Source organism: Camelus bactrianus, chromosome 12 (assembly GCF_048773025.1).
Source record: "Camelus bactrianus isolate YW-2024 breed Bactrian camel chromosome 12, ASM4877302v1, whole genome shotgun sequence".
Taxonomy (NCBI): Eukaryota; Metazoa; Chordata; class Mammalia; order Artiodactyla; family Camelidae; genus Camelus; species Camelus bactrianus.
In genome coordinates, this window is record NC_133550.1 from 6,556,710 (window position 1) to 6,581,204 (window position 24,495).

General features: G+C 41.7%; 1 long non-coding RNA gene across 1 annotated transcript in view; it reads right to left on the reverse strand.

Moving 5' to 3' along the window:
• The window catches only part of LOC141579344 (uncharacterized), a 45,229-nt gene extending 22,390 nt beyond the window's left edge, over positions 1 to 22,839 (reverse strand). The window contains exon 1 of the long non-coding RNA XR_012510529.1: positions 19,941 to 22,839. This is a non-coding gene — a long non-coding RNA (uncharacterized LOC141579344). The remainder of the gene's footprint in view (positions 1 to 19,940) is intronic.
• Positions 22,840 to 24,495: the final 1,656 nt, after the last annotated feature.

Below are 24,495 nucleotides of genomic sequence, written 5' to 3' on the forward strand. Positions count from 1 at the left end.
GTGTGATTTTCAAGATTACGGAATGGAAAGAACCCACGTCATCTGTCCTGTTGACATTTTGGAGAAGTTTTTACATTTCTTTGTCTTTCGCTGGCCTGAAAATATGTTGAGTGAAAAAGGCTTTTTGGTAGTGTTTCAACTAAGATCATAGAACTACATGTGGCTTCAAGAGGTTTATTTATTTATTTAATCACTTGAGCTGGCCAGTGATTAGCCTGTGTCTGAACGACTTAATCTAAGAGGCACTTAAGTCATGGAGAGATAAAGAAAAAAGCAAATTATAGAGCGTGGAGGTAAGGGGAAAGTTGAAAGAAAAGCGGCATTTCACCCTTCAGAGATGGTGGATAGATTGTGATCAAGCTGTAGAGTCTGTCTACCTGATAAATGGCTTGGAGTTCATTTTATTACTTAACTAGGTCGGTATGCTGGAGTCCTCAGTGGTCAGGTCGATGGGACTACATCAGGACAAACTAGCCTTAAGGGCAAAAATAATTTATTAGAGACTTTCAACATACTGGTGGAAGTTTCAGTGAAACAGGGAGCTCTGATTCTAAATTTGTAGGCACCTAATCATATATGAAGCCAAAATTGACTGCTTTAAGAAGATGTTTGATAATGTTTTAAAGTGTAAAGATAATGTTTTACCTTCAGCAATTGATAGATGCAGTAAGAATATCAAGGACATTGATGATTTGAATAGCACAATTACATTCACCCACTGAGACAAATACATACATATATGTGTACACATGTCTGTATGTGTTCAGATGTGTATGTGTATGAATAGCACCTAGCCACTGGAAATCAGTTTTTTAAGCACCAGTTAAAAAATTTATTACTTAATGGTCATAAATCAAGCTTACACATTTCAAAGTCCCTAGCTGCAATCCCTCTAAAATTGAAATTAACAGCAAAAAGATAAACTTAAAAAGGAACCACATCTATTTGGAAGTTAACAACAAAAAAAAAAGGCCTATGGTTCAAAGAAAATATCATTATGGAAACAAAATAGTTGAAGTTGAATGATAATGAACATAGGAAGACTATGAAAACTTGGTAGACATGGCTAAAGTAGATCTTAGAGTGACATTTGTAGCTTTAAATGCTTATATTGGGAAAGAAGAAAGACTGGCAAGAAATTAGCTGTGTGTCCATCTTTAGAAGCTAGAAAAGAAGAAATAACTGAATAAACCCAAAAACAGTAGAAGGAAAGTAAAGAAATGAGTAGGAACAAATAAAATAAAAAACAAACCCACAAAATTATCAAAGGCAAATCTGCTCAAACTTTTGACAGATCCAAAAAAGAGAGAAATCACAAACAATATCAGGATGAATAAAGGTCATAAATACTGATGAGCAGAGATTAAGTTTTAAAGGAGTATTATGATCAAGTTCATGTCAAATATTTAAAAACACCTGTGAAGCTGAAGAATTCCTAGAAAAGTTTAAATTATTAAAGCTGATTTAAGAAGTAATAAACACCTGGAAGATCCTATAATTGTAAAGAATTTGAGTCAGTAGTTAAAAATCTTTCCACTAAACACCAGTCCCAGATGTTTTCACAAGTTGTTTCTACTATATATTCAAGGTACAGACAGTTCGAAGTTCACACAAGCTCTTTTGAAGAAGTGGTAAGAGTGCATGCCTGGTGTGCACCAGGTCTTCCTTGGGTCTAATCTGCCAAATCTCCATTTTAAAGAATGTGAAAAATACAAAAGGATGGGAAAAGAGAGAACACTTCTCACCCATGAAGCTAATATAGTCTTGATTCCAGACATGGACAAGGACATTTAGTGGGAAGGAAAGCCTCAGACCAGTCTGATCCATGAATCTAAAGGCAAGAATCTGAAATAAAGTATTTGCTAACTAGAGCCAGCAATGACCAAATAGCATTTATTTCTGGAGTGATTGATTTAATATTATAAAATGTGTTATGTAAATCAGCATTTAAAGGAGGAAAACCTTGTGATCACAGAAGATTCAGATAAACATTTGATGAAATTCATCAACCATTCATGATAAAACCTTAGCAAGCTAGGTTTAGTGGAAAATTTATGGAAAGCAGTGCCTTTAACATTAGGGATGAAACAGGAGTGGCTACTCTTAGCACTGCTAATTAACATTGCTCTGGAGTACAAGCAAGTGAAGTAAAACAAGTGGAAAAACAAAATATGACTATTTGCAGACAATGTGATTTTCCATATAGAAAAAGCAAAAGAATCTGCAAATAATGAGAAATCACAGACACACACACACACACACACACACACACACACATACACTGTTGTATCTAGTCACAGTCTCCATAGGGAATAGGTAGCATCCTCAAGGTAGAGTCTGATGACTAGAAAGATGCAGGCTGGGTGAAGGGATGCCAACAAAGATGGTCAAACCCCCAGGGTAAGTAACACCAGGGGACCCTCAGATCTTCGGTGGGTGAGCGTGGAGAGTGGCTAACAGAATCTGGAGGGGGAGCTGCAGCTTTAGGCAACTACTGAAAGTGGGAGGTGAGTGTTTCAGTAGAACAGCACAGCCCTGCTGACCAGTTGCCTGAAGAGAGGGGGCAGGAGGACAACGCCTAGTCTTACTCTCTTCCTGTGATCTCCTGACCATTGCTTATTTCCATCCCTCTTCGGAGTCAGGATGCAGGGACTTCCTGATGTAGCATCTACAGAGTTCATCTCCTGGGCACAGGGCATGACGGGAATGGTGAAGGGTACATTCGAGGGCAAAGGGAGAATGCCCAGCACATGTTTAACAAATGCCCTGCAGGTCCTTTAATGTAGACACATACAGTTGTATTCAACCACAATAAAGGAAACTAAGTAAATGGAGAAAAAAACATATTCATGGTAGGAAGACTTATCATAAACATGTCAGTTCTCTACCACTGATTATTAAATTCTCAATTGACACAAATTCTGTCAATTCTCAATCTCTGATTAGAGACTGAAAGCAATTTAATAAAAATTCCAACAGGATATTTTTTGTGGGACTTGACTAGCAGATTCTAAAATTTGAATAGAAGGGTAAATTGATGAAAATAACCAAGGCAGTCTTAAGAAGATCCAGGCAGAACATATAACTCTATAAGATAACAAGTCTTTTTATAAAGTTTTAGCAGTTAAGACACAATTAGCACAGTGAGACCAGAGGAATAGAATAGATAACCCAGAAATATGCCTGTAAAACAGAAATCTCATAAATAGCAGAGCTCACAATTGCAGGTCCACGTGGAAATGATGGGTTATTGGACAAATGGTGCTGGGGTCTGTTATGTATATGGGAAAATCATAAAAGCTATCTCGTAGTCCAGATTCAAATGACAATCCTGAAGCCAGAGGGCAAGGTGGATTAAAATCCAAAATGTGAAAGGCAAAACTTTAACATACTTAGAAGAAAACATAGAAGAATATCTTTACGACTTTGGGACTAGAGCAGGATTTCTTAATCAAGTACAAAAGGCAGGAACCATAAAGGAAAAGTGGATAAATTAAACCACAGTACAATTAAGACCCTCTGGCCTTCAAAAAGCACCAGTGAGAGAGTGAAAAAGCAAGTCACAATCTGGGATATTTCAACACATACCTGGCAAAGGATTAGTATTCTGAAGATACGTACAAATGTTTACAAATTAATAGGGAAATGATGAATACCCCACTTAAAACAGAGACAGAAACTATGAAGAGGGAAGACACAGAAGAGGAATGAGGAACTATTGAACACGTGAAAAATGTTTGGCCTCACTAGTTATCAGGACAGTCGGCAATGAGATGTCACTGTACACCCTCCACTGGCCCCAATTAAAGTGTCTCATGATAGCAAGCGTTTGGAACCAAAGGAGCTTTCAAACACTGCTGTTCCTGAGTGAGTTGATGAAACCAATTTAGGAAACTATTAGGAGTTAGGTCTAACACATGTATATCCTACAAGCTAATCACTCAACCACTTTTAACGTTCAAAAATGATCATTTCATGTGGGCAGATCTAAGCAATATCCTAGGGGATCTCTTGCGCTGTTTGACTGGGAGGCACTTGGAGGATTATTCACAGCCATATTGCTTGTGGCAGCTCTGAAGAGAAAATGCCCTAAATCTCTGTGTCCACTGACAGCATGATGGATATGCATATTGGGGTGCGTTATGCAATGGAAGACTTTAGATCAGTGGAAATGATGAACCTGTAGTCAACACAGATCAGGTAAAAACACAGTGTATGCAAAAGCCAAATAGAACAAAACAAACAAAATACTAATTTGCGGAAGAACTTACACACAATTCAAAGCCAGGCAAAACTCAACAGTATGTTATTCAGGGATACCCTCACATCTGGGAAAATTTAGAAAGAAAATGAAGGAGTGGCTTATATAAGATGCAGCAGCTAACCTCTTGGAAGGAAGGAGGGGCAGGTGGAGGCATCATAGGAGGGCTTCAGGGTAGTCAGCTGTGTTTGTTTCTTAAGCTGGGTGATAGGTGTGTGGGCATTTGGTTCATTTATTTTCAAATTATAGTTCTTTAAAATGTTAACTTGTATGTATTTTGTCTTATGTAGTATATGTACAAAACAAAAAGTTTAAAAAGAGATTACAAGAAGAAAAAAATGCATCGGATCCAATTTCCTTTTCATACTGTAGCTCTTGAAATAACCGTCCCTTCTAAGTCTTATTTGCTTTGTGTTATGTCTCCTAGTATTTCATTATTCTTCACATGATTTGCAAAGCACTAATCTTCCCCAGAGCCTAGAACTGATCTGTAATATTATAGGTACTCAATAAGTGCCTTTTATTGTTGATTGAAGGAACAAGCTAGCCAAATGAGAAAAAGCTCAATTTCCCTAATAACTGAAAACACTGCAGGTCAAAATGATGTGCCATTTTTACCTAGCAAATTGATAAAATTTGAAAAAAGGATCAGTTTTTGGAACAGAAATCACATACTGTTGGTGGGAATATAAAATATAAGTATTGGATAATTTGGTAATAAGTTTGGAAAATCCTTTAAAAAACGTGTTCTTTGATATAGTAAGCTTACCTATAAGAACTTATGATCATGAAACTGTCATAGATGTGTATACAGCTTCCATTTAGCACAGTACTTTTAATTACATAAAAGGCATATGCTTAGCAATCATAGTTTGTTTAAATAATGGTCCATGAATACATTTAATGGAATATTATATAGCTATTAATATGGTATACAGTAGGCGATATAAAATGTTCTTAATATATTAGTATATATCAGCTTAAAGTTCTATGTAGAAAATATTTCCATGTTTTAAATATATGCATATTTATCTATAGATAAAGAACAGAAAGGATATATGTAGTTCTGGCCCTTAATTGGTGCTAAATAAAGAACTGAGTAACAAAGGAGTAAAGGAATGAGTGACATACGCCAGAATTCTAACATTGGTTACCTCTGTGGGCTAAGATCAGAGATGACACCAATTTTCTCCTTTTTGCATATATATATCCTAAGATTTTATATTACGTTCATGTATTCCTGTTGCAATAAGAAAAGTTGCAAATAATTAGAATTAAAATGAAAGACTAGTAGTCTCTGTACATAACCATCTTGTTTTGTATCACAGCGAGCACAGCATTCTCACAAATGAATGTATTGAGTGTCTCTGAAGTTGAGGTTTGCATTCAGATTGGCTTTTCCCCAACCTTCTTAACTACCTGTTTATTCAATATCCTGCAGGTTTGAAATCTTTAAAAGAAATAATTACATGTTCATACCCAGATCCTGAAAGTGCCCTCTTTAAGGTTACTATTTGGCCAAAATTTAACTAGCTGGCTCCATGTGTGCTTGCTCTGTGGGGCTGCCAACCCACATCAGCAGAGAGGATTGGGAGGCAGTTACCACCCAAAGATCCAGCTCTGGGTTTTCACCCAGAGGCTGAAAATGGCCCCTAAGTCTGAGAGTTTCAATGCAGGACCTCCATCCCCCTGCTGTGGGTCTCAATTAGCAATTGGGTGCTGCCTAATACTGCTTAGAAAATATTGAAAGGTCTAAACTTTCTTAAACTCCCTAGCTTGGGTGCCCTTAAATCAACCTGCGTAGATCTTTCCAGATCTGATTTCTATTCATGTGGCTATTGTTTTCAAATACATTCATGGCAAGACTTGAAGAAGTGTTTGATTCTTATTGAGAATCATCTTACTAGAAACATTTCTGTGCTATGGAACACACAGGAAACATAGGAAATCATTCAGGATCTCAAGGTCTGTCCTTTTCTGTGATGTCATATGCACACCCTTGGGTGCTGCCTTTCTTCTGGAGTTTTTGTGGGTTTGAGGCAGGGCCAAACGTTTCCACACCACCCACAGTTTTCATGTGCATTAGTTCTATTATAATTTGAATCTTCCAGCAATTTACTTAGGAAGAGAAGGAAAAGACAGGGGCTCTGTGGTACTCAAGATTATGGGTTGTCTTGAGTGATAGGAATTCTCAAACCTGAAAGGGCATTATCGTTGAGTGGTTTGCTAAATTATGCTGAAGTTTGGAGAACTATCAAAAGCTTCCATCTTGAAAGGGTTGCACCTGTACTAAAAATACATCAGAAAACTTGACTCTCCTTTGATGCTTTTAGTATATCCTTTCTGGGTTTTAGAACAAATCTCTAACTTAAAAGCCAAACTTAAGTAAACCCTTGGAGTCCAGTGACAAATTTTAATTGGTACCCCACAAACCCCTTTTGGAAAACCTATGAATTTTCAGTTACTTGTGTAGGCATGGAATTCTTTTGGACATTAAGAAAAAAACCCTGCTACAGACAGCCTGGGGTGAAACACTAGCTGAAAAACACAACTGTCTTACAGGAAGTACTAAAAACATGAGCTCCAAATAGCATCAACACCAGTGGCTGCATCCACTGTGATGGCTTGCTATGGTGCGCATCCAGAAGACACGCTGGGAGTCTCACAGGATTCTGGTGATCCGTGCTAATCACTTCCCAGAGGAAACTGCACGGATGTGGAGAGGGGAGAACTTTCCAGTGGGTTTTATTTAAAGAAGCTAACATTTAACAGATTAGCTGAGCCTAGGAAAACATGTTGAAATACAGTTCCTACAGTGTGGTCTCATATCTGCAAATCTTTGGGGATTATAATTAAAGCCAGTTCATCAGACTATGGGTTGGGCCTGCTGGAGGATGTGGGATGAGGAAGTCTGGCAAAGTGGAACTCCACAGGCAATTAACATTAGACACCAAAAGAAGTGGTGCTTCAGAATTAACAGGTACCTATGTCTACTCACAGGATTCCTGCTAAGCAAGAAGTGATACATTGAATAGTCTATTTTCCTTTTCTAAATCTGAGGCCATGTTTTGCTTCTTGTGGCCCTGATGGCACATCTGAAAGGTAGGAGTCCAGGTTTTGCCTGTAGGCAGATATTTGCAGCCAGATCTGTCTTTGCTTTGCCATATTGTTAACCCCCCTTTTCCCTGCCACATTTCTTTTCTTTTTATTAAATTTCCCGTCTGGATCCTCACATCCACATTTCTAACGTCAACAACTGCTTTTATCACAGATAATAACTTCCTTTTACAAAAAGGCTGTTTATCATCCGACATGTATTTCAAATTATGTTTTATGAACAAACACTGAAATATAGTATTTGGCAGTATGTGCAGTGGAGTATATTTATAGTAGTCTAAATCTAATTTTTGCAAGAGCCAAGAACCATGTTGGTTGCTGTTCTCTTATTTCTTGAGAGTGTTGTTGCTTCTCACCAGACTTAATTAAGTTCACATTGGGATGTTTATGAAGTAAATTATGCAGTATGGCCAAACATGCTGTGAAAAGTTATCAACACACCCAGCCAATTCCTTAACACTCCAGAGTTTTCTCAACCACGATCATGAAATGTTCCCAAATTGGTTATTTGTTAATAAATAAGTAGAATAAAATGACAAAAAGAATGTCTGAGGAATAGGATGGAAAGCCCGACTTTTACAGTCTTCATGGCACAGGACTAAGCAAGGGCCAAGATGTCTCTTGTTGTGCCTGATTTATTGCCCTCATCACAGCATAGACACACATTGGGAAGGGTGCTAAGTTCAGGTTCTAGGCTCTGCTGCTGACCTGCTCTGGGCTTTGCCAATGTCTGGTCCTTGTGGACCACTGGGAGGAAAATAGAGGACAGTTAGGAAGCTATTGGCCAAAATGAGATTAAAATGACTTTCTTGTTCCTATTGCTAAAGGTGTTGAGTGTTTATTTACTATACAGTGTATTTAATCTAGTGAATAATCCTTCATAGCCATGTGTTGCTGCCTGTAGCCCACACTGAAAACTGAGTGAATGACAGATAATTAGATTGAAAACTTAAGCGTTGAGTTTCTGATGTTTCCAGTTTTGAGAAGTGGCCTGACAAGATGATGATGATCGTGCAGGAAAAAATACACAAGCCATTTCAGTATGGAAACAGTTGGCAGAACAGATTACATATTTTAATCTTAGATTTATGTAATAATGTTTCAAGTGCAGACTTCTGTTTTCATTGCTTTCTTGATGACTCCAGGTATATTTTGAAGAAAGAGACAATGGAAATTCCTGATAGATTGGATATAGGGTGTGAGAGAAAGAGGAGTCAAGGGTGAGTCCAAGGAGACTTCAGTTTTAGACTAGAGTAGCCAGAAGGATGGAATTGCTGTCCACTAATATGGGAAATGTTGTGGCTGAGCAAGCTTGGTGGGGGAAGCCAGCTCAGTTGTGGATGTGTGAGTTTGAGACATGTATTATATAATCAAGGGAAAAAGATGAGTAGACTACTGGATGTCCAATTCTGGAGTTCAGGATAGAGGACAGGACTGGAGATACTCAATTGGGCATCATCGGTGTGTGGATGGTATTTCTGGCCATGAACTTGGATGAGATCTCCAGGGAGCAAGTAGAGACAGAGACAAAAAGAGGACTGATTACTGAGCCTGGGGACTCTCCAGTACTTAGAAGTCCGGAGGGGCAAAGCACCATAATAACTGGTCATGACGAGATGTGGGTGTGTCTGTGGAAATCAGCGGCTGTTATGTGAAGAAGGAAGTCAAGGTGATGGGAGGGTAGAAGTTCAGTGGAATGGAAGGGTGGGGCACAGGAAGGATTATTACCCTTGTATTGGACATGCTAAGAGAAGGCAGGAGGTATGGTAGAGAGGGCACCAATGAGCCAGGAACTGATATTGCTGGAAAAGGTGGGGAATAATGAGGGGCAATGATGTGATTTAAAGTAGAAGGGAGGGAGAAGGATCTGGAAGTGGAAGGAGATTGAGGAGGGACCCTCTATCATCTCCAGGTCTGGTGTGTGATAGACGGGAGAGCTTTCTAGTCACTGGGATGTGGGGTGAAGGGTGAGGTTTCTTGAGAGGCAGGTAGAAAGGGCCTGGATGCAAATATAAAGCACTTAGCCCACTGTCTGCAACAAGGTGAGCTCTCCATAAATGCTCAGTTTTAATTGTTTTGTCAGGAGTTGATGAATTATTGAGGAAAAGTATATATCAGAAAAGGATCAATAATAGCAATACTTCTAACTTCTAATCCATACATTCAGTCAATGTTATCAAAACCTGTGTTAACTCAAAGGATTAGATAAAACTGTTTTCTGATCTAAATGTCTTCCTAAAAGCTTGGAGCTATAAAACTCAGGCAATATTGGACTTTCCAGTAATGCTTATATACTGACTTGCAGAAATAACATTAGAACATTTTTAAAATTCACATTTCCCATCAGGATAAGGGAAAATGGTTTTATTTTTACATTCCCCCTTGAGTGAACATGGTTTACTTTCTATAGACTCACAACTTCACAAGGTTTTTGAGGACTACAAAGGGAATGGAGACACGGCACAATGATAATTCTTGGCTTCTTAACAGCATCTTCCTTTTGTATAGCAAACTGTGTCTTGCCATAACTAATGTTGTGAGTAGAATATCTCTCAAGAAATGTTTTCACTCTGAGTTCCTGAGCTCAGAATCTGATCTGGCATATTTTACTACTGGAGTAAACCCTTAACCTCAAAATATTAAGTAAGAGTGAGGTCTTTTGGATTTAAAAAGTGGATTGAAAGATACTCTGGAAAGGATTAAGCCTGCCTCTATTCAGTGAAATTTATTAGACATTTTCAGAACTCTGAGACACTGAGGTATTCTCTTTCCCCAGTTATGATTTCCAGTTGCACAGGATCATCCTAGCTAGTGTTTCACAGACGAGGTCATCTGACAGTTATACAGCTCAAGGATGCAGAGGGCAACATCCTAGTTCTAGGAATAGCATCTTCCTCTGGTGGAAGGGCACCTGACACTTCATCTTACATAAATTCTCTGCAGCACTGTGTAACACTTCCTCCTTCTTCAACCTTTCTTCTCTCTTGGCTTTTGTGACCATGGTCTCTCAGTTCTACTCTGATTTCTTAATTTTCCATCATAGTTTCCTTCATTGGGCTTATTCTTCTTTTGTGTCTCTGAAATTACTTAATTAACCCATTTAGTTATTACTGTGGCCTGAATTGTGCCCCCCCCCAATTTCATACTTTGAAGTTCTAACCCCCAGTGCATTGAAATGTGATTATATTTGGAGATGAGGTCTTTAAGGAGGATAGTTAAGTTGAAATGAGGTCATTAGGGTGGGCTTAATCCATTATGACTGGTGTCCTTATAAGAAAAGGAGATTAGGACACAGACAGATACAAAGGGTAGAGCTGAACCACTGGCCATCTTCATTCCTCCTTGGATGTTTTTCACAGACATCACCCCAACTCCCAATCTCTTGCCCTTCTAACTCAGCCTCACTGTCTGCTTTCCTGGGGACCGACCCATCAACACAATGCTTTAGTCAGCTCACTGTAGTCTGTTTACCCATAGATGAAGCAGTAGGATGCATAAATGGCTAGCAGAGTCATGCTAACACATGGAAATGTTTTTGCCCGTTTAAAAAGTTGATTCACAAAGTAGTACCAGATTTTCTCATTACCAGTTTTTATTTATTTTTTATTCAGGGGCTTTTACAGTTAAAATATTCTGGAAGTTGAACAGGAAAACTAAATTGAATATAAATCTAAGTTAATTGCAGATGCAAAATTTTTGTTTGAAATGTAAGCACTCCTCCACTTCCTTTACCCAGAGTTGGGTTAGTGTTCTGTGAACTGCACACAGACTTTTCTTGCTTATTATGGAATTTGCTTTTTATATTTTTGAAGCAGCTAAATTGAGAGGAAACAAAACCAAACTGGTCTCACATTTAGATTAAGTACCTTCTGTGGCTGAGCTACTTCCTCTTGGATGTTTGATTGTCACCCAGACTTAAAGATGATGGTGAATAAACTCTCTGCCTTCCACTTTGACCCTCTCTTGCCTTTCTGATTTCCTACTACGGTTTGTGACACCACGGGTATAATCTTCAGTGGATTTAGATATTGGCATTACAAGTTGCTATCATTTTTTCCTATATTCATAGTCCTTGAGAGTAGCTCCCAGAAGACATCATGTGGCTCCTTACAGTGCTCGAGACAAGAGCAGGAGAGGATAGCCCTTCTGTTTATTCACTCAGACACTTACTAGATGAACTCTATTTCCCAAATAACTTTTATACAAAGAACTTAATCTTTTATTTCAGATCCTTTCATTGGCTTCCCATCACCCATTTTTTCCTTCAAATCTTCAAACTGTGGTGTCTTAGGATGTTCAGGCTTCTGTAACAAAATTCCACAAACTCGGTGGCTTATAAATACCAGGAATTTATTTCTCACAGTCTGGCATCTGGACATCCAAGATCAGGGTGCCAGCATGGTGGGGTGAAGATCCTCTTCTGGGCTGCAGACCCCTCGTTGTGTCCTCACATGGTGGAAGGGGCAAGGGGGCTCTCTGGAGTCTCTTCTATAAGGGCACCAATCCCATTCATGAGGGCTCCACCCTCATGTCCTAATCACCTCCCAAAGGCCCCACCTCTGAAAACTGTCACACTGGGCATTAGGATTTCAACATGTGAATTTGAGGGGGACATAGATGTTCAGACTATAGCACATGGACTTTGAGATTTATTGCATCTTTAGCTGTCATTCCCCTTTTTTTCTCCTTATTAACAAGTTTTCTCAGACCTTCTGTTCCTCCCAGGCCAACATCTTCAACATCCCTTCCCCATCTTCTCTGATACTAAAGATTACCAGACTGCTTGCCAGCTGTCCTTGATTTACCAATATCTCTTGATCTTCAGATTCCTTCTTAAGACCTATTTCCTCCTAAAGGCCTATTCTAACTGCCTTCAAGTGATTTCTCTTTGTTTGGTCATTGTCATAACACTTTCTTATCCGTGACCTTATTTGTGCAAGTGTAATAAGACACGTACCTGGTGGGAGCATAATGCCTGCATGAGAGAGAAGCAACTGGCAAGTTCACCAATTTCTGCTGTTCCATACAACTTCAGTCAGATTACCCTGTCTTTGTTACCATCCCAGGTGTGTGTGAATAAATGAGAATATGCCCCCAAATCACCATCTTCCATTTGCAGGTTGAGGGAATAATTTGGCTTTTTTGTGAGTATTAAATAGTTATTTGCTGTCAGAATTAAGGAGTTTATTTAAGTTAACAAATAATTATACTACAAGTAGTCAGAGTGCTGAGTCCAAAACTTGCTAATTCTTCTCTTGCCCTGAAGGGTTAGCCACCCTTTGTCCTGTAGCTAGAACAGATCTATGAGAATATCTATAAGGGAACCTCATTCATACCAGGCTGTTTGTAGGTACCTGCTCCTTTATCTTCCTGCTAACCCAGACCTCTAGCATCCTTTATTGTCTTTTTGTTCCTGTTTCCTGATGCTGTCTGCCACAGACAGAATATTTGCACTGCCTCCCCCAAAATTAGTGCTAAAATTTAACTCCCAATGTGATGGTACTTTAAGATGGAGCCTAGAGAAGGCGATTAGGTCATGAAGGCAATGTTGTGAGGAATGGGATTACTGTCCTTATGAAAGAGGCCCCAGAAGACTCCCTCCCCACTTCTGCCTTGATATGAGGACACATCAAGAAGATGGCCATCTATGAACCAGGAGGAAGACTCTTACCAGACACTGAACCTGCCAGTGCCTTGATCTTGGACTTCCCAGCCTCTGGAACTGTGAGAAATAAATTTATGTTGATTATAAGCCAGTCAGTCTGTGATAGTTTTGTTGTAGCAGCCCAAACAGACTAATACATTATAGAAATTCGATAAATGTTTACTTCTAAATTATTTGGATTTTGTTCAGTGTAACATTCTCTTATTCTTCACATCAGAACTGTCTGAAAGTCAGCTGGAAGTTTCACAGAAATTTATTCACAGTGTTTGCTCACAGCTGTGCCATCTGCACCTTGGGTAGAGAAGGCAAAAGTCTTCATTGTTCTGTCAGCTGTCATTGGATGAAATGATAAGTCACTGTTGAGACTGTCAGGTGATGTTCCTTCTAGGTCTGGCTTCTGGGTGACTGCAGTGCACACACTTCCTTTCCTGGTTTGTCCTTTCAATAAGGAGGTTGCAATCAGAGTGGTTTTATTCCATGCTAAACTGTTCTCTTTGCCTTTTGGCTATTGTAATAATCAGTGCATTGGGTGAGGATTAGATTGGATTTGTGTGTTGTGGCCTATTTCAGAGCAGGAGAGGAAATGTTAGTCTTCTTAAGAATCACCACTCTGTGAGCCACTTAAAACTCCAGCAGACAAAGTGCCGGAGAACATTCATCCCATGGAGGGCTGTTTCAGTTGGTAACCTTACCGTCTAGGGTCTAAGCTGGATCTGCATTACCCAGCCTTTAGGCTGCAGACCTCTTTTAACTCTCAATCCCCAAATCCTAATGACACTAAATAGTCTTTTGTTTTAATAAGTATGTAGAAGCTGTCCCAAAACTTTTAGATTTCATGGACTAGTAAATTTCCACACACAAAAAATATTTTGAACACTAGCTTATAATGGTTCCTTTTTTTTTTTTTTTTTTTTTGGTCAGGTTAGAGTAGTCAAAAAAAAAAGTTCATGAAACTTATATTTTTTCTAGGAATACCTATTATAGCAGATACTGTGTCCTCCTTCCTCACTGGAAGAACTCCAGTTTTGTTTGGGAGTCTCCCGCTCTCCCATGTGAGTCATTGTTAAATATTTACCAGTCTAGGGTTCTGAGTCCATGCCCTTGAGAGTGATTGGTTTAAGGACAGGCATATGATCTTATTCTGGATAACAATGTACATGAAGAGGGGTCTTGAAGGCTGTGTGATCATTTTCCACTTGCATCTCTCCATCCAGAACCATTCTCTGTTTTTCATGGACTTTCTGGCCCCTAAGGATTGCCCCACAAAGGCTTCCCTGCCTGCAGGCTTCCCACTGAGTTTGGCTAATGGGGGCACTGCTAGGAGCTAAGAGTATTTACCACTCTCCCTCCTGACCCCTGTCCTCCTGGCAGTGATCCTGCCAGCAGCTTAATTCCTCTGAGGCACAGGGCCTGTGTGACAACCTCTTCCTTTGCAACAGCTCTCTTGATTTCATTTCCTCTTGTCCCTTAAGGACCAGAAGTAGTAATAGCTTTCTGCTGTTACTAATCCTTGGCACTTCACCGTCTTTCATTGGTCTGTCCCCTTAACATTTCTGCTCAAGGTCTTTTAATGGTCCCTCTGTCAAATTCACTTCAATTAAATTCTGTGAGAGTACCAGCTCTTCCCTATCCAAACCTTGACTGCTATAGGGGGCTCTTGGGAATGGTTCTTAAAAAGAGACATAGAGGAAGACCTAGACCTCTGGTACTGGAGGTGGTTGTGTCAACAGGTGACCCCAGGACCTTTGTGGCTGCCACCTGGAATAGTGAGGGAGCCTAGGCTGAGGGAAGCCAATATGACATGGATGGCAGAGAGGGAGACCCAGGGAGCTGTGTCCTTGAGGCTGCTGTGATCTTTGAGTGAACCAGTTCTGGAGATGCTGGGAAGCATGCTATTGAGTTAAGATATTTCCTTATTAGTTATGCTGCTTTGAATTTTGGTCTTGTGTTCCGTGAGGCTGAAAATTTTCTTAAGTTTAATAAAGAAAATAAGTATGGTGCAAAAACAAAATCATGGGGTGGATATGGGGAGATCTACTTAATGATCACTCAAATCTGGGTGACAGCTGTGTTTCCCAGGGGCACCCGCTCCACAGTGGACAGTCAATGTGTCAATTAGAGTGAAAAGAGGTACATTTAAAATGATTTGAACAATGAAAAGAGATGATGAACAATTTGCATTAAGATCCTGCTCTCTGCCTCACCTGCTCTTGGTCCCTCTTGTGGTCCTGCTCATAGCCGTGGCTTCTCCTGCCCTGGGCCTCCAGGCCAGCTTGCTCTGTGCTCCGTGACACGTGACCTCAGACTGGGGCTTCCCTCTGTTGATCTACCTGCTTTTGCCCCCTAGGATTCTCTAGAGTGGAACCTCCCACCATCTGTGAACCTCCATTGCTGCCATTTTCATCTTGTTAAAGCCATTCTTTCTGAAAAATATCATAATTAAAAAAAAAAAAACAATCTTCTCCAGTCTGTTTTCAGAACATTTAATTTCAAAAGCTCTTGCCTATGGAGTTATTCTTCCTCAGTTGTAAATGCTATCACAGCTGATATAATGGGTTAAATTCCCCCTTTTTCCAGGCCTCCATCTTTTGGCCCCCTGCTTCTTTTTACTTCTTTGACTCTTTGCCTTCTCAAATCTGACTCCTTCCAACCTTTCCCTTCCAACTCTCACAAAGGAAGTAGGAAGGGGAAACAAGGAAATAGAGGGATGTCAAAATGATTATTTGCCAATGGAAGCAGGAGAGACTCAAGATAAGAGAGAAGGTCTTTGAGGCCTGGTGTTTCCATGATCCTATTAACCTAATGCTAGCTTGAAAGGAGGACTTGTCATTTCTTCTTGGGTGAGCTGTTTGCATGAGTGATGCTGGATTTGGAGGCCATGGATGAAAATTATTCTGTGAAAATTACACAGTAATCCCCTGATTTACCCAACCTAGTGGGTTAGTCAGGGAAAATGGCCAGTTCATCTGCTGAAAATAAATTCTTTCCTTTGGAAGATAGTAAAAGGCATAGGAAGACACTGAATAAATGCTTTCTGATGGTGTGGGTGAAGGCCAGGAGCCACTGAGGTCTGGAGGCCTTTCTAGCTGAACGGTTGGAGAGCTCTTAAGCAAGAACAGATGTGCTGAGAATTCACAGAGTCAGATATTTTCACTGTAAGGGGAAGACATTAAAAGGGTAGGGCTCTAAAATGAAAACTGGCTCCTTGCAACATATAAGGCTAAATGAGGTCCCCAGTCAAAAAGACCCCGGGCCCTGTTTTGGGTCTGTCCCTTTTCCCTGGATTTGGGAAATTAGGAAATTTACTCTGCCTTTCTAAGCTTTCAGTATCTTTATAACACTGAAATAATCAGTCCTGTTCTCCCCATCTTTCTGGGGAGACAGGATCATGTGATACAGAATGATAGTGTGCGGTGATGTGTACCACTCCACACATATGGTACCACTGAAGATTTACTCTCACATGTGGCCTGATTGGCCGGCCACCAGGGATTGTGAACACTACCAGTCAGTGCCTCCTGTAAGGGTGGGCTGGAGCTGGCACGTCCCTCCCCCTGGGGAGCTTAAGTTGGCTAGAAGAAATCACGTAACCAAAGCTATGCACCCTGCACTGTGCATGGTAGTGGAGGGTGAGGAGCGTGAAGACAGCTCAGCCAGGCCGTTTATAGAGATGCCTGCTTTTACTGTCAGACTTGAGAGGACACTAAATTTAATAATAATTTGATCATATCTGGCACTTTAAAATCAAATAATGCTTATTTAAGAAAATTTTAAGTAGGTACATTTTTGATTCCAAGTCTGTTGGCCTCTCCTTTTAAGTATTTCTTAAATCTGCCCACTTCTGTCCATCACCACCACTGCTCATGCCAGGCCTGCATCACCCCCCATCTTGATCATCATGTCACCCCTGGCCTTGTCTCTTTCACTCTGGTCTTTTTCCACTGCCTCCTTAGGCCCCCAACCCCCAGAAAAGCTGCTATCCATGCCCACCCAGAATCTTCTCTAGGACTCTAGTCTGATTATGTCACTTCCCTGTTAACCTGCTCCAGAATCTCCCTGTCACCTTCGGGATAAAGTCAGAATTCTTTACAGAGCATACAGAGCCCCACCTTACCTCTCCAGCCCCGCTGCTAACTACTTCCCCATCCATACTCAGGCCAGCCAGCACACTCTCAGCACCCAGCCCTCCCATACCTGGCTGGCTTCTTTCCTGCTCTGCTCTTCACAGCCAGGTTTCACTCTTCTTCCCCTGACTGAGTTCAGACTTTGTGCCTCCCCACAGCTGGGTTAGGCTGCTCCTTGTGCTCCTGGAACATGCGTGCCCGATGTTCCCCCTTCACACTCAGCTGACAGGCTCGCTTCTCACTTCTCTGAGAAATGGGAATGCTCTCTACTTTCTACCAGACCTCTCATCCAGCATTCCTTTCTCCTCTTCCTTTCCTCCAGGTGCAGTTCTCAAACTGCCCCTTCCCCATTCAAGGTGAACCCCTCTGCTTATGCTCTGGACACTCCCCCACACCTTCTCAAGGACCGCTGCCTTGAACCTCCCCTCTATCTTCAACCTCGTCAAGCCCTCCCTTTCTTCTGGATGACTCCCATCAGCCGGCAAACATTCTTCTTGCTCTCCTTGGGCCTTTCAAGGATCTCCAGCTGCCCTTCCATATCTGTTTCATTCTTCAGGAGGTGTCTTCCTGCCTCAGCTCTTCTGCACACCGGTCAGGCATCCCCGTCTGCTGTTTGAATGCAGTAGCCCTGCCCGAGGGAGGCAGTGACCTTCTCTTTGCACACCCAGGGCTGAGTTTCTGTCCTCATTGGGCTCCTCCCTCTGCAACTCTCACCACCTTGCCAGGGCTGCCTCCTGATTCCTTGCCATCTACCAAGCCCTCTCTGCCCTGTTCCTGTGCCCTTGTCTTTCCTGCCACTCTCAGTGGGTGGTCTCAGCTTGACCCACAGCTTTAAATAACATTTATTTGCTGGTGGTTCTTGAATTTACAGCCTCAGCCCGGACCACTTTTCTGCACTGCAGACTCTTGCATTCAGCTGCCTACTCCACATTCCCATGTCGCTGTTTCACAAGCATCTCAAATTTAATGTGTCCTGGAATGAACTCTTCATTCTTGCCACTTCAGTCTATGGCTTCCTGTCTTCCCCATCTCAGTAAAACACATCTTCACCTGCCCAGTTGCTCCATCCAGAAACCTGGACAACCTACTCATCTCTTCTTTTTTCCTACCCTGAGTCAGATTGTCAGATGTTCCCATTTAGCCCATCTCCAAAGCTTATCTTGAGCCTGGCCACTTAGCCCCAGCCCTTCTTCTCTCCCCATAGTCCAGGCTACACTTGGCTCTGGGAGTGGTCCCCTACTTCCACTTGGGGAAAGCAGCTCTGATCTATGCCTACAGAGCATCCAGGGAAACTGTGATGCCTGCCTGAAACCTTCAGTGGTTCCCCATCATACAGTTCACACAGCCCTGCATGGTCTGCTCTGGCCATTCTTCAAACCCTCCCCTTGCCCGGTCCTCACCCTTTTGCATCACACCCAGCCCATGGCCAGCTCCCCTCATGTCCACTTCCTTGGTTCACTGGTGTATACTCAGTCTCCGGGAGCTGCCGGTGACACAGATACTGTGTGAACAAATATTTGCTTTGATTGCTAAAATTATTGCTGTGTGCTAGATCCTGGAGTAACCAAGATGAGCCAGACAGAATGCTCTTAGTCTAGTGAATGATACAAATGTGTACACATAGAATATTGTTTGATATGATAGGTGTGATCATGAGGAGAAGGCAACCCTGGGGCTAGAAGAAGCTTAGAAAAGGTTTTCAGGGAAAGAAATATTTGAAGTGAGTTGATGAACCTCTACAGAAATCTAAAACAGTATATGAAAACAGTAACTCAGGAAGTAGGATAATGGAAAAATATGTAGAAATATTAATATTTGGTGGCTTCTGGCTTTTAGCTTGGTGAAAATGTTTTTCTATTTTAATATTTCCAAATACTCCATTATGAATTTTTTATTTTTTTAATTATAAAAAAAGTTAAAAAAAACTTGGTGGGAAATAGTTCTTTGACACACACATGTACACACACATAGTGATATCTTAACACAAGACAGGCAGGGATGTCTTGCAATGAGTTTTCTCATCTGTTTCTGGAAATCAGCTACAGTTCCTGAAAGTAAAACTTCTTGAAATAAATTTTCCCCAAACAGGAAAAAAAAAGTAGAAGAAAGAAAAAGTGAGAAAAAGGATGAAATCCTTTCCCGCAGTTTACGAGTTGAGCAGGTAGCCGGTAAGGACAAGGAGGAGGACAGAAAATAGGATTTTCTTGTCATGTTCCACTTGTAAAAGTCAGTGGATATTTTTACAAGTACTAGCTACTCCTTCCTGAAAATCCTCTATGGGGACAGGCTGTGAAGCAGCAATAGGAAAGATAAATGCTATTCTGGAGATTAATTTTAGTGCAGGGTGGAGAACGTGAAGAGAAAAAAATTAAAGATCAAATGGAAAATCCATACACAAGCCAACCCACACCACAGAAGTGTCGAGCACCATGTTACCTAATTAGTCCCTGCACCAGGAGAGGCCTCTCTCTGCAAATGCCCCTCCCCTCATGGCGGGCTGCCTGGCAGGGAGCGTGTTTGTACCGCATGCCTTATGGGTGGCTATCATTTTGCAGGGAGCAGAAGGCTTGGAAAGACCACCAAGCTGTGACCTTTTCCCCTTATTCAACAATGCAAATATATTTTTCTGTGATGGGTATCTAGATGTTTCTGAGCAGAGCATTCAGAATGCAGGTGTGTGTGTGTGTGTCTGTGTGTGTTGCAGGTGGGGTCTGCTTTCCACCTCTGATCTCTTTTCACCTCAGCTCCTCTTTCTGTCCGGGCATAGACTCACATAGACTCACTAAGACTTGGGTCTCCTCCTCCTGTTTTACTTCTGTGCTGAAATGATCCCCCTTTAGTGCCCTTCTGAAGTTTAGAGTTTTCCATGCTCCTCGTGGCAAGCTTTCGTGTCTCCAGTTGCCCTGACTTGCAGTCTCCAGTAACCACCTAGCTGTGGGAAGCAAGAAGGGAAATGACGCTGTAATGAGATAAACTGGTTTGTGAGCAGGCTTCAGTTTTCTCCCCTCCCCTTTGCTCACACAGCAATGTCTTTCTCCATAGGAGTTTCAGAGTCAGAGAATGTGAAATGACAGAGACTGTCCTGAAGATTTGCTGAGAGCTCTATACTTGGACCTCCTTAGTAACCTCAAGAAATCTGAGGAAATGTGACTTCCCTCCTGGGACAGCTCACTGGATGATACAGACCTGTTCTAGACAAGGGCGGCCAGTGGCTGGAAGCAAGAGTCACACCCCACACCCAGCATTGAGCTATTTTTCTTCTGGTAAAAGGACCTTTCACTCCCACCCAGGCAATCAGTATTTTCTAATGGTTGGCTTTTAAGACATCAAAGCAGTAGGATCCATGGGCGTAATTTCACATTTAATTTAAAACAATAGACAATCCCAAGGGACTTTGCATAAAGGAGGTGGCCCCTGGTCTGGTCTTAAGATACCTACTGTATTATATCCCAAAGGCCCTTTTGGTGGAGGTTGTCCAGGCAGTAACTGGGAATGTTCGCTCTCCTTGCCTTCAACCCCCGGTCTAAGGATATGTCCGTTCCTCTATTTTAATTATTATCCTTTGAGAGATTTAGTCAGGTCTGGTTAGGTTTAGAATTAAGTTGGAACCTGGCTTGGAGGGGTTTTATTGATTTATTTATTTTTCGCTTTGGCTATAATTAAAAATGGTACAAGGGGGTCAAGGAAATTCAGACAAGATCTCTATTTTGTCCTCTTGTTGCCGAGAACCTGACTTGATAAAGCAGTGATTTGAGATGATGACTGTTGAAATCATGAGTTCAGGGGAGCTTCCTTACAAAAAGCTGGCCTGAGCCTCAAGATGGCCAGAACCCACACCTGCCCAACTGACCTGGTGTGATCAAGGTCTTCCTCTGCCTAGGACTGTCTCAGTTTTAAAACTGAATGTCTTAAATCTTGGGAAACCCCCCAGTCTTGAGAAAATCAAAGTGGTTGGTCACTTACTTGGAATTAAAGTGTGAATGAATCAAAGCAATGAGATAACTGGGAAATACACTTGATACCTGGTTTTAGTTTCCTTTGTGTGTAGGATGGACCCTGCTCACACTTGTTTCACTAAAGGGCATGGGGTGGAGATGGAGAAGAAGTAGAGAAAAGAGGTGGACATGGACTATTTCTGTGCACTCAAGGCAGCTCATTTTTAATAGTGGCCAAATTTAGATTACCCAGGGGGACATGTGATAGCCACATAGGTTGAACCTAAGCTAAAGAAAGCAATTTCTGCTCAAAAATAATGGGATGGAGAATGAATCTTTGTGTAGAGAATCTTCCTGAATTCTTAGGCAGACATAGATACTTTTTCCCTGTGTGCACCCTGCTCCCCATCAGCAAACCTAAAAATTTTCAATTTATGTGTGCACACAGACCCCTGGTGAGGAGAGACTGTGTCTTTTCATATTGGCATTTCTGGCACCAAGCACTGTGACTTGTACATAGTGGGTGCTTAATAAATTGAAAAAATAAAGTAATAAATGCACACCCGGGGGTCAGAGGATTGTTAAAGGATAATGAGGTGTTCTCATCTTCACCTTCAGATCCTTGGTGGAGCAGGGTATTAACACTGGATTTGTGAGTTTTATTTTCACTTTACTTTTTTCCCTTTACTTTTTTCCCTTTTAGATTCCGTTAAAAGGTGTAATGCAATTGTTTATCTTTTTTTTTTTTTTTTTGATGAGTTAGAAAACAATATTTTCACAAGTATCTGTCTTGCTCAGGGTGTCCGTCAGGAGAACCCACCAGCCCTTATCACCCTCGCAAGTTGGCTGTCTGGTCTCCATATCCTTCATGTGAAGGGACATAGTCCCACCTTCCCCAGGTGTGCTTGGTAACTGTTCACCTGGCTGCCATCACTGTCCAGCTGCTCCGTGAGGACACTATCCCTGATATATATGCCTCTGGGACCCCAGTAAGCCCAAGGGAGAGGGTGTATGGAAGGCTTCCATGTCCTATTGGGGAGTTGAGGTAAGCCCTATAGAGTCCTTCCTTCCTTTCTCCCTCCCTCCCTTCCTTCATTTTCTTCCTTTCCTTCTACTGAGAAGACAGCCATCTATGAACCAGAAAAAGGGCCCTCACCAGACACTGAGTCTACTGGCACTTTGATCTTGGACTTGCCAACTTCCAGAACTGTGAGAAAGAAGTGTTTGTTGTTTAATTCACCTAGCGTGTGGTACTTTGTTGTAGCAGCCCGAACTAAGATGAGGGTCTTGCATATATCAAGGGCTCAGGAAGTGTTTGCTGGATGAATGTGTCTGACATAGTGGGTGTGGTCCCTGGAGAAGGTTCACTCTGGCCTCAGCCCTCAGGATAGAGGCCGGCCTTGTGAAGGCTAGTGGTGAAGGCAGTGTCACCCTCTGAAGCATCACATATTGAAGCCAGGTCTTAACAATTTCTTGAATCTCCTCTCCTTTCCATTCCCACTATGACTGCATTTGTTTACCCTTTTCATATTTTCCCTGGACTCCAGCCAGGACAGTCTAACAGTGCTGTCCTCAAACTTCCCACTCTCCTGCTGTGGTACAGCTTTACTCCTCAGCACTCTCTCCTTGCAGGGTAAATCCTTCCAAAAGGCTGATCACCTCTTTATCAAAATAAGCAATGTGGTGAGCCCATTCTTCTGGTTTTCCTGATATTCCCAATATCTGAATCTTTGTGTTGTACACACCTTATCAAGCTGAATACAGTTGACACTCACTGAGTCACTGAATGGATAGAGCAACCCAGCAGTGTATGAATGGTTGCCTGAAAAAACAAAAGAAAGATCCATTATTAACTGCTTTAGGATAGAAGTTGAAAACTGGAGGCTTGGGGGCTGGATCATATCTGCAGACATGTTTTCTAAAAAATATTTTGAATAGGGTGCCAGTTTAAGAAATTGGGAGATTTTACATTAAACAATCTGGATTTGTGGCTTCTCTTGGCATCGCTGCACTGGGCTTGTTCCTAAAGATCAGAGTCAGTTGCCCACCCCTGCCACAGCTGCCTCTTCTTGGTGGTCCCCCTTGGGACCGATCTTTATGTTACCTGCTCAGTGTGTTCAGCCTCAGAAGCGTGACCAATGCTCTGCTCTGATGTGTTCATGCTTGAGGCCACCATGTGTGGGATGTGTCGGAGGCCATCACTGCCCCAAGGCTGCATCCCGTCCCCTGCTGCCTACGTGCCTCCTTGTCCCTGCAGGACAACATTCAAAAACCTGGTTTCCAATTTGAACTCAGCCTTATTTAGAGAATTCATCTCCCTCTTCTGGGTGTCAGAGTCCTTATTTATAAAAATGATTGGTCCAGGCAGATGAGCTGTGAGGTCCTTGATTGCCTGAGATTCCTGTGAGTTTATTCTGAAGTGTTTGAGCGTGCAGTGTCTTCCTGATGCAAGACCCAGGACTAGCAGGGAAGGGACCCTAGTGGGAGTCTTGTCTGACTTAGGGATAATGGCCTGTCGTCCACTGTCAAACCTCAGCAGCCAATGATTTTGTGGTCAAGGGCATTTCTGAAACACTGGATGTGCTCCCCCAGCTTATGGCTCTGTGTAAGCTGTAAAGTGCACACTCAACACTTGATGTTTGTCATGAAGATTAAAGAACTCTCAAGTGCAAATGACAAGGTTGATATATGAGGATAGCTGTAACACTGCTTTTTTGTCTTCAGAAGCATTTTTCTCAGTCGTGGCTTTAACCTGACATCCAGACAACAAAGCTCCCTGGTTACATTTCATGAGAAATTTAATAACCCCCTTATTGAGTATTTTTGCTGCAGCCTTGGATTAACCTTTAACAAATGAAGCTTTAGTTACCACGCAGCCTCAAGAACGTTCTCCCTGTGATGAATATGTCTAAGTCTGCGTGTACTTGAGGAAGCTGGGGGCTGGGAGGTCACCCGGGTTGGAATGGCCCCCAAGAAGCCAGCTCTATCAAATCAACAATGCCAAGAAACCAGGAATGACTTCCAGGGCTCAGAAACCCCAACTGCCCTCTGTTGCTAAACTACAAAATATAGAAGATACCTGTTTCTCCAGAAATATAAATATTAAGACAATAAACAGCAGAATCATTCCCCTTTTCTTTAAAATGGTCATCTATTGACAAATTGGACAGTGGCTTACTGTGAGTCATAGCAGTTTAGGTGGGGGGCGATGCTGTGACTGAGCAGCTGGTGTTGTCATGGAAACTAATCTACATTGTATGGACAGGGAAAAATGGATCCAAAATATCCCTATTTCTTATGAATATCCCACCACTGTTACAAAGCAGTGCTTATTTACTGTTTAGCAAAGGCTAGTCCAGATGTACAAGCTTGAAGAGAATTCGAAAGAATTTG